We start from the raw sequence: 15,000 nt of genomic DNA, 5'->3' as shown, positions 1-15,000 counted from the left end.
GATTTTTGGGGGGGGGGGAGCCTTTCGCCTAGAAAGAGATTTGGAGTCGTAAAAGATTCGACATCTTTTTTGTGTTTTTTTGTTCGTTGTTTTCCCGAGATTTTTTTCTTCAACATAAAATACTAAGTGTTTTATGGTCTTTTATTGATCGTAAACCTCAAACCTTGCGCTCTGGCCCTGGGTGCCATAAAACGGTGCGTTTATGATCCAAACGAGTGAGTTCTCCGTGACAGAGAGACAAAAAGAGAGAGAGAGAGAGAGAGAGAGAGGATGCGCAGGATGCTGCTGGTACAAGTGGTTCACAACTCCAGGAGGGTGGGAGTGTGGTCTAGACTTTCCAGTTTTTCACTGGACACCACAGCACGATCCTGTTGATGCGACTGTGACTTGATCTGTTGGAGCGGCCACGCAAAGCTTCCAATATTGACAGACGTTTGACGTTTCGCGCACACTGCAACGCTAGAGACACGCGGAGAGGGAGAGAGGCGGAGAGAGGGAAGTGCGTTTGAAATGATTTTATTGCATCGCTCGATCGATCGATCGCTTGATCGATCCGATACGTCTGATATCTCGATTGGGGCCGAAAAGGGGGGCGGGTGTCTTAAGAGCCTCTTGCCCTCGAATTCGAATCCAGGGAGCAAGGTGTGCTTGAGGGAATTAAGCGATAAAACATTAAAAGGAAGAATGAAAAAAAAAACATAAAACATCCGATGATCGGTGATCGGAGGTGTGCCCGCCGGGTCATGAGCATCAAACTTTGAAATGACATCCGAAGAGTCGCACAGTCGCCGCCAAGAGTTGCGGCGTTTCGATTTCAACGCGAGTGTCGAGGATTTGGATTAACTCGGAGCTGCGTGTGCGAGAGTTGGAGGCGAAGCATTGAGAGGACCATTTCTAGCCATAAATCAAGCCGGTTTTATGATCGCGATGATAACTGAATGCCGTTGGTATGCCCAACATGAGAAACAGATGGCTTTATCCGCCGGGGGAGGCTTAAAAATTGGCCACCAAAAACAAGTTGCTTTGGCCAAATTGATAATCCAAAAAGATGCTTTTTCGATGTTCGCAGCGGCGAAAACATCTGCCAAGGACAACTCTCACGGAAGACGAGTTATTTGTTTATTTAATTCGTAAAAATGTTTGGCCGTATGAGAGATCTTCACATTAGCTAATTAAGAAGCAGGACTACCACTTCGGTCCAATAAACAATAAACAATAAACAACGAGTTTTGTAATCGACAAGAAATGCGGTGCGGTGCGAGAAAAGTGCTCAATAGAACTCTAATAAATTTACAGGTTTTTTAATTAACACATTAACAGATTAACAGGTCTAGGGAAACATTGAATAGCAATTAGTTTCCTAAACGTATCGGACAAAACAAATAGAGAAATGATTAAAATATGGCCTAAAATTCAGTGCATGATTGACTGCTTATTTAAATTGTGCATTGAAATTCAATTTGTTGTCCAAAAACACATTAACACAGTTTAACAGAGAATGCGGAATATGATCCTATTTTTACCCTATAGTATGTGACTCTATAACTCTTATCTGCAAGAATAGAGAAATAATTTAGTTTACACCAGTTACAGAAATTATCACATATCTTTTTGCCAAGCTCCACATTCGTAAAAAGTGGAGATAGGCATAAACAGTTGGATGTTTTCAGTTTGATGTGATATCACACATGGGTTATCAAGTATTATAGAAAGTAAGTCTTTAATGTATAGAAAGAATAAGAGTGAGCTTACTCCAGAGATACTTCTGAGCTGCTCGCGAATGAAAATTTCTAATTTGACACGAAATGACCGTTCGTTCTAATACAAAAAGAACTTACCCAACAGTATTTTAATGTTGCAATGATCGATGCTTGCTATTGTTGAAATCAGCACACAAAGCACAAGATTGTGAAAGCATTTGTCCACCGTTCCTAGGAGGACATATCCGATGCCGCAGCAAACACGTGACGCTTGTGCGCAATGCCTTGAGTGAAGACGCACATCACCGCCCATCATCACGTTGCCCAAACAGCTGAGTGGCTGAACAAACGAAACATCGATCCATTTTCTTCCTCGTGACGCTCCTCGTGAGGCGTTTATGTTGCCTCGCCACCAACCACAAAGCAAAGCCCAAGGCTTGGGGCTAGGGATGGCCTCTGATGCGAAGATCCGCGGCCACCGGCCAGCCAGAGCGAATTTTATGGCACGCATTTCTGACGTTCTGGAAAAGCAACCGATCTCGCCGCGATCGGTTCCTCGATCGAGAATCCACGATACCGGGGGAGGAGAGGGAGATGAGGAGGAGCGGGGAGTGAAATTAATTAAGTTATTGAAGGTAAGAGAGTGTAGGCTTGAGAGGAAATAAATATTTATCGATCTACGGCACGCAGTCCACACAGACCACAGACCCCAAGCTTCAGCCACCGTTTGCGTCGAGAACGACCGATTCTCTCTCCCTCGCGTTTCGTGTTGTTGTGGGCCCTTGGCCTGGGTCCGGGACCGTGTTTTGATGTGGGGATCCCCTTGATCACCTCCCCACATTCCATTTTCTCCCACTTTTCATTCCATCCACCAGCAGTGCCGCTGGTTTTAAAGGCTGCTTTATGACCGTGGACCGTGGAAGGGCCACGGAGAGAGGAGTGTGGAGAGTCCTACGGCCAATTCGTGAGATTCGCTTCGATGGGCGTTGGTTTGGCAGGCAAGCTGGTCTGGCCTGGCGGGCTCATAAAATCTCGGACCTCGGCAACTCGGTGAGCAACGCATCGGTGTTTGCGAGTCAGACCCGTGAGTCCGATCGTATCGCGCTGATATCGAACACGGCGGGCTCGGCGTGTGCTGCACATTCTGGTGCACCCCACACACCCGATCGAGGCCGTTTGATAAGATTTCGTTCCGCGTCCACGAGGCCGATCGTTGGTGATGGCGTGCTGCAGGCCTCTTGGCTGGCAAACAGCTGCATATGCCCGGTGATGCGGTGCCGCAGAGAGCACCTCGAATGCCTTGGAGTTGATGCCGCAATTTTAGACAAAACAAATATTTGTTTTTGAATTTTGCACCCCCGGAATGGCGGTCAGCTAGCTTCTATTGGGTTTGCCGGCTCATTGGATTTTTAATTTCCTTTCGACTTTTCAACTTTCCTTTCACACTTTTCCCCGGGAAAAGGGGCTAAGTACACCGGCATGTAAAATGTGCGTTCTACGTGCCAATTGTTTCGAGATGCAAATTTTGAGACCCTGCTGCTTGCTCACATTTCCGATATTGGAGCAGGAATATGCGGGGGACAACGGTGTTGTAGTCATCGATATGGAGCAAGTGGAACAAGCGGGTGTAACAGCTGGAACATGGTTTGCAAGCGACGTTAAGCACGTGTTGGTATGAAATGTTTTGCGTTTTGGGTTGAGGTGCTTTTTTAGGGTGGAGAAATTACGAATACGGAAGGGTTTGTTACAGTTTGGCTGTTTATGCTGGTGCACCTTTGCTACATAAGTACGATTGTATCCAATGGGAAATGGGAGAAAAGCTGGTTAAACGTTAATTTCAATGGGTTTTTGACGATAGCCTCATTAGATATTCGATTTCGGCTTGGAGATGGTGACTGCTTGCAATAGAATCACATTAAGAACATCACGATTGTAGCTTTCAAACAAACATTAGCCATGTTTGTATGTTTCGCATTAAGGTTGTCTTCTCCAGCATAATCGAAGCAGCATACTATTTAAGGATTATGCTACTCCCCCCAATTTTCTGTGTTATTGTGTGCATTGATCCTATTTTGGAGAATTTTCATGCGTTTTAGTTGTTTTACTTGAAACTTGCTTGAATGTTGCTGGATTTCAGAATACGATAGCTGATAGTGTGTTAATATTCTCAATTTATTATAAGGTAACCATTTTAGAATGATTGCTCTATACCTTACCCATTATCAAATCCATTTAAATCATTTTAAACACAGTTTCATTTCGTATCTGGACGTACAACAATTGTTCGTAGAGCACGTACTGATCTGTATTGTTCTTCACGTGGAGCATATTTTGTTTTTATTGGAATAATTTCAGGTCTTTCAGGAATATTTTAGGTCTAAGAGCTATTCTCGATAAGTTAACGTAACAGTGTGTGCAATGCTAAATATTTGATCAAATGTTTATGTAAAAGAGAGCATGAAAAGCTGCATATCATGGTTCATAACTTCGCATAATGTTATGTTTTTTATATTATGGTCTGATTTGGTAGCTTTCATTCAAAAAAGGAGAAGTCCTTCAGTAGTTTTACGAAACCATGCAACTTTAATTGTGCTTATTCTATATACCATGTATTATGAACCATGTATTTCAATAAACAATGGATTCTTTGAAGATTTCCCCCATTTGGACATTAAGGTCCCCTATTGATGTGTTCCTTTAAAATTATCCCGACTCATCGCTGGGTGCACGAACCCTAATTCTCAACGATATGGTATCTTAACCTTAGTTGCTCAAACAAGCAAATTTTGTTCAGATATCGTCAAAGATTAAAAAATCGAAGACTCGAAGAAGAAAAATCAACATAAGAAATCAGATTCGATCAGAGAAATCATCAGACACTGAGTAAAGATTGAAATTTATTTGAAACTATATTTTAGCAATCCTATTTAGCCAAAGGATGATATTTAAATACCGAAAGATTAGTTGAAGTTGCCAAATTAAATAGTCACAAATGAATAACAAATCCTTTATCAGGGATACTATTTAAGTTTACTTAACTTTCGAAAAAAATATCCACCGAAAAACACGATCACTGTAAAATGGCTCTATTCATCCTTCGCCTACACCTGCTCCAACGCTGCCCACGATCAAAGCTTTTTTCCCTCTTGAAAGACAATTTTCCCGGCGCGAAAGGTGCGTGGGATAAGCGCGGCACACGGTGGAAACCCTATTTTTGCGCCAAACCCCAATTCCAACAACCTGGCACTGTGCCGGGACACGCGCTAGCTTTGGCTCGCGTAAATTGTCCTTATTTACAACACGCCCGAGAGGGCAACCGAGCCAGCCCATGGGCTGGATTCCGCCGGCGAAGAAAGGCCGGAAAAGTTGTGCGAACGTCGAGTACAACATATTTATTGTTACAAGTTTCGCCTCTCTCTCCTCACTCGCTGTTGGGCTGCATTACAAACGTTTCCTGCGTCAAACCCGGGGACCCCGGGTGGGGTGAATGGTGGCCACGAACGGACGGAGGAGGATTGTGGCATTTTACGTATTTAGCAGTTTAGTGTGTTTAATACGATGCTAATTAGGTTGCACTGGGGATACGCGCCAGGATACCAGCGCTAGCACGAGCCACTCTATGGTTTGCAACAATGTTGCAAAAGAACACCCCCTGGCTCATTGTGGTACAGGAGCATTACATGCGTAACTGAACACCAGGAAGATAGAATATTTCTTCCCTTATTTTCCACACACAAATGCTTTATCAATTTTGCCCAAAGTTTAAATTTGTGTTCTAGAAGGTAAACAACGTTTAGTGTCGATGGTAACCCCCAAAAAGGAATGTTTTACAAATGCAATTGCTAAACAATTGTTCCTACAAATGACCAAAACGAGGGAAAGGCCAAAAAGGCAAACAGAACAGACCGTTTACATGGTCGAGAACACGTCCAGCACCAGCAGGAAGCACGTCGTCGTCGTCGTCGGTCTCTGGACACCGGAAACGCTCGCTTCAACGGAGGTCAATGCGTACATTTCCGTTTGCCTGGGCGGAGGCCAGTCCAGAATAGACGAGTTGGGCAACTTGTCACACTTCCGGGTACGCAGGTGACTACACCACACCACACCACACCAGACCATTCGCGAATGTCCTTTCCTGAAGGCGGTTGCTTTTGATTAGCACCACGGGGCGTGCAAAGTTTGTCCTTTTCCGACGGAGGTTCCTTGTGTCGTCGTCAGCTGTAGTCCCTCGCAGGTTGTGGGTTTCGGGTAAAAGTTTACATTCATAAAATCTCTGGCCTGGACTCACGTGCCCCTGTCCTCGTCCGGTTATTCTATTCCACATCGGGTTCACGCTCGACGCTTCCACTGGCCGGCAACTAATGAGACCGAAACTAACTCACGGAACTAAACATTCTCGGGACAGGACAAGTTGAGCCAGGGGGTCTAGCCTATGCCTGGGCAGTCTTAATATTTTATCCATTAGGATAAACGTGCCGTAGTGTAATTTGGTGGCGTTTGGTTGCTCGCCTCGCGTCTCGCCGGTTCGTGCGGTGCGGCGCGGTACCACCGGTTTGCGAAATGTTCAACGGCAACAACACCACCAGATCCTATGGACACCCCAAACACCCGGGAAACACACATACAGAGGGCAGTGGCGCGGTGTGTTCGTATATTTTAATTTTCTTCCTCTCTCCACGGGTCCTAGGCGGCTTGGTCCTCGCGCAAACGAGTCCGCATGAGAAACACGGTGCCAGGGAGTTGTTTTATGTTTCCGGTCTAGAAGATGGAGGATGGCGTGTTGTTCTCCTGCAGGAAGAGACCCCACACAACGAGTGGAAGCGACACACAAGAAGCGAGAGAGAGGTAGACCTTGGCCGGGAAATATTGCTCGACGGTGAGCCCCCCGCTCGGTACACTACACGGTACAGCGGTGCCCGGGACGTGTATTTCGGGAATAAAGTGTAGTAATTTGGTTACTATTTACTCTCGCAGTAGTGGAAAACACAGAGACACGGAGTGGGTAATTTGGTGTGTTCCGAACAGCCCAATTGTTGATGGGATGCGCCACTGAGGGCTTTAAGTTCCCATTCGCGCGACACATTCAGCTCGCGCCAAGTTTCTGGTGCCGAACGTTAATTAGGAAGTTAGCCGCTTTGGTATGTGGCCGTACGGGTGAATTAATGTTTGGCACATAGACAGACAGACAGCAATTAGCTGAAGCTGGAGCAGCACAATTGAATTGGGGCACTTGATCCTTCGGGGTATGCTGTTGAGCTTATAGAAAAGATTAAACATTCAATCGAGAGAGAGCTTCAAGATCACTTCATGTTCATTCTATTTTTATTTTAAACATTAGGAAAAATCTACTATTTTAGACTGCAAGCATGAATTAAGAATAAATGTGCCCAACGTAACTTTAATTGTGGATCGTTAAATGAAATAAAAAAAGAAGTTTATAATCTTAATGTGTACTGTTTGATCAAAATTATACGCAATGAAGACCTCGCATAAAAAAGAATAGAATCATTTAATTTAATCTTATTTTTGCTTCAAAGCACTATAATTATGAAGAATAAGTTCCGTAATTTCCAGAAAATCAGAGCGCCTGTATCAGATAATGATTTTTACATCTCACCTTTCGCGATCTATTTGAACAGGGTTTTCTATCAAAAGATTAATAAGATTCTGCTGAGTATGGGTAGTTTAAGTAAGCTTCCTTTCGTTTTGTAAATAATTTCTGTTTCGTCTTTCCGTGTAATTTTATTATGGGTCCTACTAGAAATATCAAATTACCGCATAATCTGCTACTGGGATTAACAAAAATTAAAACTATAACTGTAAAAGTGTGAACAATAAGCGATTAAAGGACTACAATTGAACCGAAAACGTTCTCTACTCTAGGAAGAGATTCAGAAATAGAATGCAGATTATGAATAAGTATTCCCTCTATTTGTTTAACGTAAAAGAAAGCAATTCTTGCTTATGTAATAAGATGAAAATACGTAGAAATCTCGCATAAAGTGAAATAAATGACTCGTTGTATAGAGAAATTAACGAACCAAATAAAAAAGGGGAACATATTCCCTTTCGCGGAAGAAAAGGAAAAAAAAAGAAAAGAAACCCGTTTTCGAGCAAAAAAGGACGAAACGTTAGCCAGGACATGCTTCCGTATCCTTTCGGGCAGTTCGAGCAGCGCGCCTTATTGGGTGTAATAAAAAGTTCGTCCATGAAATGCCCTCGTCCTTTGAATTGTTTGAGAAGTTGGTACTGCAAGGCAGAAAGTGATAATTTGACAATTTTTTTATGCAACATTACCTTATGCAGTACCGAGCGTGAGATCGTGTGAGAAGAAAAAGCAAAAGGGAATTGTATGATCAAGATATCGAACTGCACATCCACCTTATCGAGGTGCATCTGCTCTGCAATCGTCGGCAACAGCAGCAGCAGCAGAACGAGAGACCGAAACGGGAACTGACCCAACTTTCCACGACTGTGACCGCGCGTGCACGAGCCCCGCACGTATTAGCACATCGTTTGGCCCCCTCTCAGCCTCTGGATTCCGTTATTTACGGACTGGCCTTCCCTGGCTGGCCACGGGTCGATGGGTTCGCCTTCGTTCCGATTCCGGGACCCCCAAAAGCCGATGCCAGACGTCATGTTTAATTGAGACCATGGCGATCCGTCGCCGACGCCGAGAAAGCTCAGGGAACACCGAAAACCCCGTGAAGAAAAGTGTCATGCATCATAAAGCATACCTTTCGGTTCACCTACGGGGGCGCTAGGCGTGCCGTGCTAGAGTGTGCGGCGTCGTCTTTCACGTTGAAGCCACTGATCTCGTCCGAACTGAACGGGATTCCGGACGCCGTTTCGAGGGTGCCGCAAGCCATGCCGCGCCGTGCCGCGCCGTGTCGGAATGGGTTTTGAACTACAACCGTAACATTTTGGGATACTTTATTTGCCCGATCTTTCTCCCTTATCGTGCACACTTTTCCGAGGAAAACTAAAGGAAGGTGGAAGCGAAAAGAGGTGATAGGAGAAGGAGAGAGACTAAAAAAACCTTCGAGAAAAAAAAGAACTCGTCTCGGGGGGGGAGATGAAAATGGACAAACATTTCGGCGCGACGGAGCTGTTTAGGGGTGGTGCGGCACCACATTTTGACAAACATATGAGTAACGAGTGGAGCAGAGCGAAAGAAAATAAAATTAATTGCCGGAAGAAGGTGAATTTATTGCCTCCACGTTGCTACCTCGTGGAAAAAGGGGTTGATAGGGAGGGAGGGGCGGAAGGAAGGAGGTGCAAACCACCCCCACCGTGGTGTACGAAACAGAGAGATGAAGAGCTCCACCAACAAGCCTGCCTGCCTGCCTGCCAGTCTGTCTGTCTGTCTGGCAGTCTGTCCTCTGTGATCTGTTATTTGTTCATGCATTCGCCCATTTTTTTAGGATTCGCAGCTGTTGCTGTTGTTGCGGTTGTTGTTAATGAATCCGAGATGGGCTCCATTAGTGGTGCAGCGGACGCTTATCGTGATGCTGAAGCTTCATGATTGCCACCTTAGCAAATTAGACGAACAAATAGAGCGATCGCTCAATCGCGGTGACCGATCACTGTTCCTTGCGGTGCGCAAAGTGTGGTTAGGGTGTGCATTGCCTACCTAGATCGATGAGCCACTCGAGCAACAAAAAACAAACATGACGACCGCCTGCTTTGTCAGAAAGCATAAAAAATCACCCCGTGAACCAATAAATTACCCACAATGTCAACAACAATTGTTTTCGGTGGTGGCCACCGCAGAAGGTCCTCCCCGTGACACCCCGGAGGTCTCTCTCTCTCTCCTCTTCAGGAACGCTCATTAACTACACTACAAAGTACCGTAACGAATCCATTTCCACCCGTCGCGGCCACGAATAGTTTGCGTGTTGTTCCTGGCCACCGGGGAACTGGGGGTTGCTTGTGTTGCACATAAGCGTGCGCAAGGACCAAATACACACTCGACATACGTGGGGTAGCGATCTCGTCTGTTTTTAAAAGTTTTACCTCGTTACTTGGCCGCCCCTCGTTGCTGACTCACTCACCCGGAAAGTGTCAAAAAGTCGAAGACGCCAGAAGTCACCACCGACCGGTGGGGTGGAGGTCGAAAGCCTCGAGCCTGAGGTCTAAATGGTTGCCCCTAATTTATGCATAATTATGCACCCTCTGCTGCTGCTGCTGTCGCATGCCAGAGTACCAGTCGGGATGATCGGTGTCTCGACTCGCGGTGCAACAGTGGGCATCCGGTTCCGTGGTTCCTTCCGGTGCGGTTTTTCGCCGCTGCTGGAGGGTGCTGCTGCTGCTGCTGCTGCGGTGTCATATGTTTATGAGCTTCTAATGTGTTATGAGGTGGCCTCGAGCAACCTGCAGGTTGTTGTGGTCGTGACGTCAAGGGGGAAGAAGTTGGTTCGTTCGCATTATTTGAAGTTGGAGTACTTCATCGAGCTAATTGGAGTTGGAGTAATTTGTCCGCACAAAAAGAAAAGCCGCGATTCTGCGATTCAATTAAACAGTGAGCGAACAGAGGTGGCAGTAGATCTAGCATTATAGTGCACCACCAGAAACCTCCAAAAAACATCGCAAAACAAGTGCATCGCTCTCGCCAAGGGGTGAGTTGCTACTGTTCATTTCAAATTTATGCTAATTCATATTTGGTGTGAAATGTATGCCGTGGCCGGTGCGCGGCCACCGATGTTGTTGTTGTTGTTTCAGGGTTTACTTTTTTCCACCGGCTTTTCGCGGGTATTCAGGTGATTCCTGTTGGCACCCACACCCCGTGTTCGATGCCCGGTGTTCACTTTGGTGCTCCGTCCACCCGCATACACTGTGTACTGTGGGTTTTATTGCCACCTCCTCGACACCACCTCGCTTTCCTGGTACTACGTGTGGTCTTGGTCATCGTCAACATCATCACCATCATCATCACGAATCAAGCAGCAAGGGGGTAAAGTGGATGGTGCGGCCCCAGACTAGCGCGTGAAGCGAAAAATAATAGTAATAATAAATACAAACAAACAAACTATTGCTTTGCACCGCCACCGGGCGCCACCCTGTACCCCCTTTTGGGTGCTTCCAGCGCCAAGCGATCGATGAAAAGACGAAGGTGGATTGACGACGTTTTACGACAGTTGTTGGCTGCAGTTTGTGTTTGTATATCGTGCTCCCCCGCCTGTGGAGAGAGAGAAGGAGTGCGTGACTGCAAGAAGTGGACGCCAGGTGAAGGAAAAGGCCGGAACCGGACTCATGAGGGCAACCCGGGAGTGTCACAGGGTTTTTGGCAACATTTCGGTGGATTTCGGACAGATAGCAAGCACATGGCAGCACTATTTTCACAAAAGAAAAGGGAGTAGAAAATGGTTGGAAAATTTCAATATCTCCAAGGTACCAAAGAAACAAAGACGAATCCAGCGCTCTGGAGGAAGCGTGAGGTGGTGTGTGTTGTCGATCATTTTATTTATCTCTCGATTCATTCCAATATCGTTTCGCGGACCGTTACGATCCGTCGTTTTAATAGTTTAGCGGTACGTCCCCCAACCTCCCATTCCTGTTTGTAATGGTTGTCCACACCATAAATAGATTCCTGAATTGTGAGCGACAGAAACGAAACGAAAAAACCGAAGAAAACAAATCGCTGCTCGTCACGTCATCGCAACGAAACGACAGGTGGTTCTGTTGGGTGCTGGTAGCGGTGGCGGAACAGTATGGAACCGTACGATGGCCATTCCTTCTCATTCGCGTAACCGTACATCCATCCTATCCACCGCGAAACCAAGCAAAGGGGCAAACAAATGGAAACAATTTTGTGAATTTGTCTTTTCGCCACCACCACCACCACCAGCGCCACCAGCGCCTGAGCGCTTTCTGAGGTCTGTGGCATCGATCGGAACGTCGCTGTGGTTTGGTGCCGACTTCAACCGGCGCATATCCTGGTCCGGGGTGCGCCCGATGCCATCTTTATTATTGCCTTAATGCCTCTGGTAGCCGTTTGCCTAATGATGGCGGTAACGATTGGACATTTGTCTTGGCTCCGTACGGTGAGCTCCGCTTCTTTCTGTTTTTGAAGAATCCTTGGCCAAAAATCGTTCCGAACATTCCAATCTCAGCAGCAGCAGCAGGCGTTGATGTCATGTAGATGCACTCGGTACTGACCGCTGTCATGGCGACAACCGGGAGCCGATTAATCGCACAGCATGCTTTGCCAGAACCTTTGAATCGCGATGCCTCCTAATGTTCCCTTCGGTCAGTCGGTATGAATGGAAATGGCGCATCCTTTCGCATCGGTGTTCCTGCGGAACAAAACAAAACCAAAACAAACAAAACAAAAAACCAAAAAACAAATCCAAAATAATGGAGACAAAATGTGTGTTCGCGCTTGAAGGTGGTGTGAACCAGGGGAGAAAGAGAGAGAGAGAGATTAGATGTCCTGTCTGTCCTTCGTGGTCCGATTTCGGGGCTTTAATTCGAAGGTGACAGCCGCACGCTGCACTCGCAATGGCCGCAGTCCGTGTTGGGGACGATATAAATCGATTTTCGCTGTTCCGATGCCCCGAGGGGGAGGTAGGGGGGGGGGGGGCGGATGGTGATTTGGGTTTTGGGCCGCTTGTCGTCACCATCGTCTGGTGGTGAACCCCGCGAAAATGTCGCGCGGATTGGCTTCGTGGGACGCAGATTAGGTGAAAAATGGTTGTTTAATTTAGTTGTGACGCCCTGTGTTGTTGTTGTTGCTTTGCCTTTGCCTTTGTCACCGAGACAGGGACCGAGAGGAGGTGCTCTCGAGCTCCACGGTGACGACGGAGACCCATCGTTATCCTTTTTTCATGGGCGTCTGGCGAGCGTCTGGCGGCAAACCACTCTCTGGCCCGTCATCGTCATCGTCATGCGGCCGCGTGTGCGTGAGAGGAAGAAGGGATTTTCTGCGCTTTTTTCCTTGTTGCTATCCTCCCCATGATTTCCTCCAGCCCGGCTGCAAGATTTATGCACAAAGTTTAAGATAATTTTATCTTCCGCCCACTACCGCCAGCCCTGCCAGCTTGCAGGACGCAGATCCGTTGGGGTGAAGGGGGTGGTGGAAGCTTTAAAACCCACGCCAAATCTCTCGGCTACATCTTGCACTCCAGACCGGGGGCCTCTGATGCACGAGAGCACCTTACACCGGGTTGGGGGGCGATGGAGAAGGACAGGCTGGTCGACGTCGTGTGTTGCGAGCTTTAAGATCGTACGCACCCGGATGATAATGATGCAATACCCAGCATCACAGAGTGGGTGGCAGAGGGGGGGCTATCATGTTCTCCATGGTGCGGTTTGATGCTGCTGCTGCACTTCTTGTGGCGACCGTGAGCGAAAGTTTCGCAATTAAGTGAGACATTTAAGGTTTTTGGTTTTCGGTTTGCTACCGTTTTGGGGTGGTTGGTGTTTCTGCTCCACCACTTTGCTTTTGGATACGAAAAGGGGGGATCTCTAATCGTTATCCCAGGAGTAGCCATTCTGTAACATTTGTTTTTTGCCATTTTTTGCACATCTCTGCCATGGCTCTGCTGCTATCGTTTGCTGCTGCTGCTATTAGTCTTGATTCTGTTGTTTGTTGTTGTGGTTGTGCAACATTAAAGAGATCCTAAGCAACTTATTCTAAATCAAAAAAAGGTTATCTTAAAGGGATTTTGAATGATGTATTTGAGCAAACTAACTTGTGAACTATTGGACACTTCTAGAGCTCAAGAAATCATTAACTTTGTAGGAATGTTTGTTACATACGTAAACGAAACTCACGGAAACTACTTACACGCAGTTTGAACTTCACTTTAACCAACGTTAAGGGTAGAAATAGATTGACAAACATTTCGATGATTGTAGCACAACCTAACTTAACCGACTAACTTGCCTCCCGACGGGAACGGGAGTTTGGAGCTTCTGCTGCTCCCCACAACGCCAAAAAAACACTCTTCGCCTTGGAAGAGACCGACGGATCGGGAGTTCGATTCACAACGACCGTAGTGGCCACTGTTCGTTGGCCACTCTCTGTTCGTGCTCACCTCCGGAAGAGAATGCGTGCGGCCAGTGTTAGAATGATTAGAAGCAAGAAGGATTTCCACCGCGATGCAACTGGAAAATGAGCAGTTTTCCCAGCCGCCAGCCAGCCAGCCAGCCACGAGCAGGCGACGAATTTTTCAAAAAGCACGCGCACTAGTGTGCGTGAGATTGGTGGAAGGAAAGAGAGCTATGCTGGCACGCCCAATTTCCGCGACCACCCGTCAGAGTGAGCGAGAGTACCCGAGGGTGCCGAGGGCCGAAGGTTGTCGAAGATTGCCGGAGATCACCGAAGGCGCCACCGCTGTGTGAGTTCGCGCGCAACAAAATGGTGTTCCGCACCGGATCGCTGGTTCGCCGTCCGCCAGTTGAAATTGTGAGGACGGACCAATAAGACCAGAGCTCCGGTCGGTCGTCGGTCGGTCGGTATTTCGCGGGTTACGGCGAGCGCATAACGTGACTGACAGTGGTTCTGGCGAGCACCAGCCACGGTAAACCTGAGACCAGCAGGACACTGCTGCTTCTACGGAGGATCATCGTTTGAGTCATCATCATCGTCGAACCTCCGATCTTGGTCGGGAGCGCGCGCGCGCGTGACGTGTGTTTCGTGTGTGTTGTTTGTGAAGCTGCACAACAGCGAGCACAGCTGATTCCTCGTTGAACGATCCTCCGCGTGAACAACAGATTGCGTTCGTGGCAACAGCAACAGCAGGAGCAGTAGGCTCTGTGTGTCGTGGCACAAGAAAACTCACTGCCTACTCGCCGCGCTACTGCGGTCTGTGTTTTCGGTGTGAAGGAAGTAGCCCGGGCGAGCGGTCACGGTTCGTGTTCGGTGTTTTGTGCATTTTCCTGGGCAACCCTTGGTTGGTGAGAGTCTAGTGGAGTTTTCCTCTTGCAGTGACAGAGCGGCTCCGTGCGATATGCAAGTGGTGCACCAGCACATCAATCACAAGCACCTTCACCACCAGCAACAGCAGCAACTCCAAGGCTTGTCATCATCCACCGTGCACACTCCACACTCGGCGTGAATGTTTACTACTATTTGGGGCTTTTAGTCGCCCTGTTACGTTGCCGTTCCGGTTCCGGTTTTTCGTTTCGTGTTGATTTTCTTTTTTGGTTGTGTTGTGTGCACCTGAAAAGAGGCGAGCAGAAGCTGAGAACGATCGAGAGCAGCGTGTGTGTGCGCGTGTGTGTTTGTGTTGTCATTCATTTGAATAATCCACCTTCTTCTCGGACCTCTCGGAGCTTTCGGAGGAGGAGGTCACAC

This window comes from Anopheles aquasalis, chromosome 3, assembly GCF_943734665.1.
Source record: "Anopheles aquasalis chromosome 3, idAnoAquaMG_Q_19, whole genome shotgun sequence".
Taxonomy (NCBI): Eukaryota; Metazoa; Arthropoda; class Insecta; order Diptera; family Culicidae; genus Anopheles; species Anopheles aquasalis.
Note: the sequence above shows the minus strand (reverse complement) of the source record.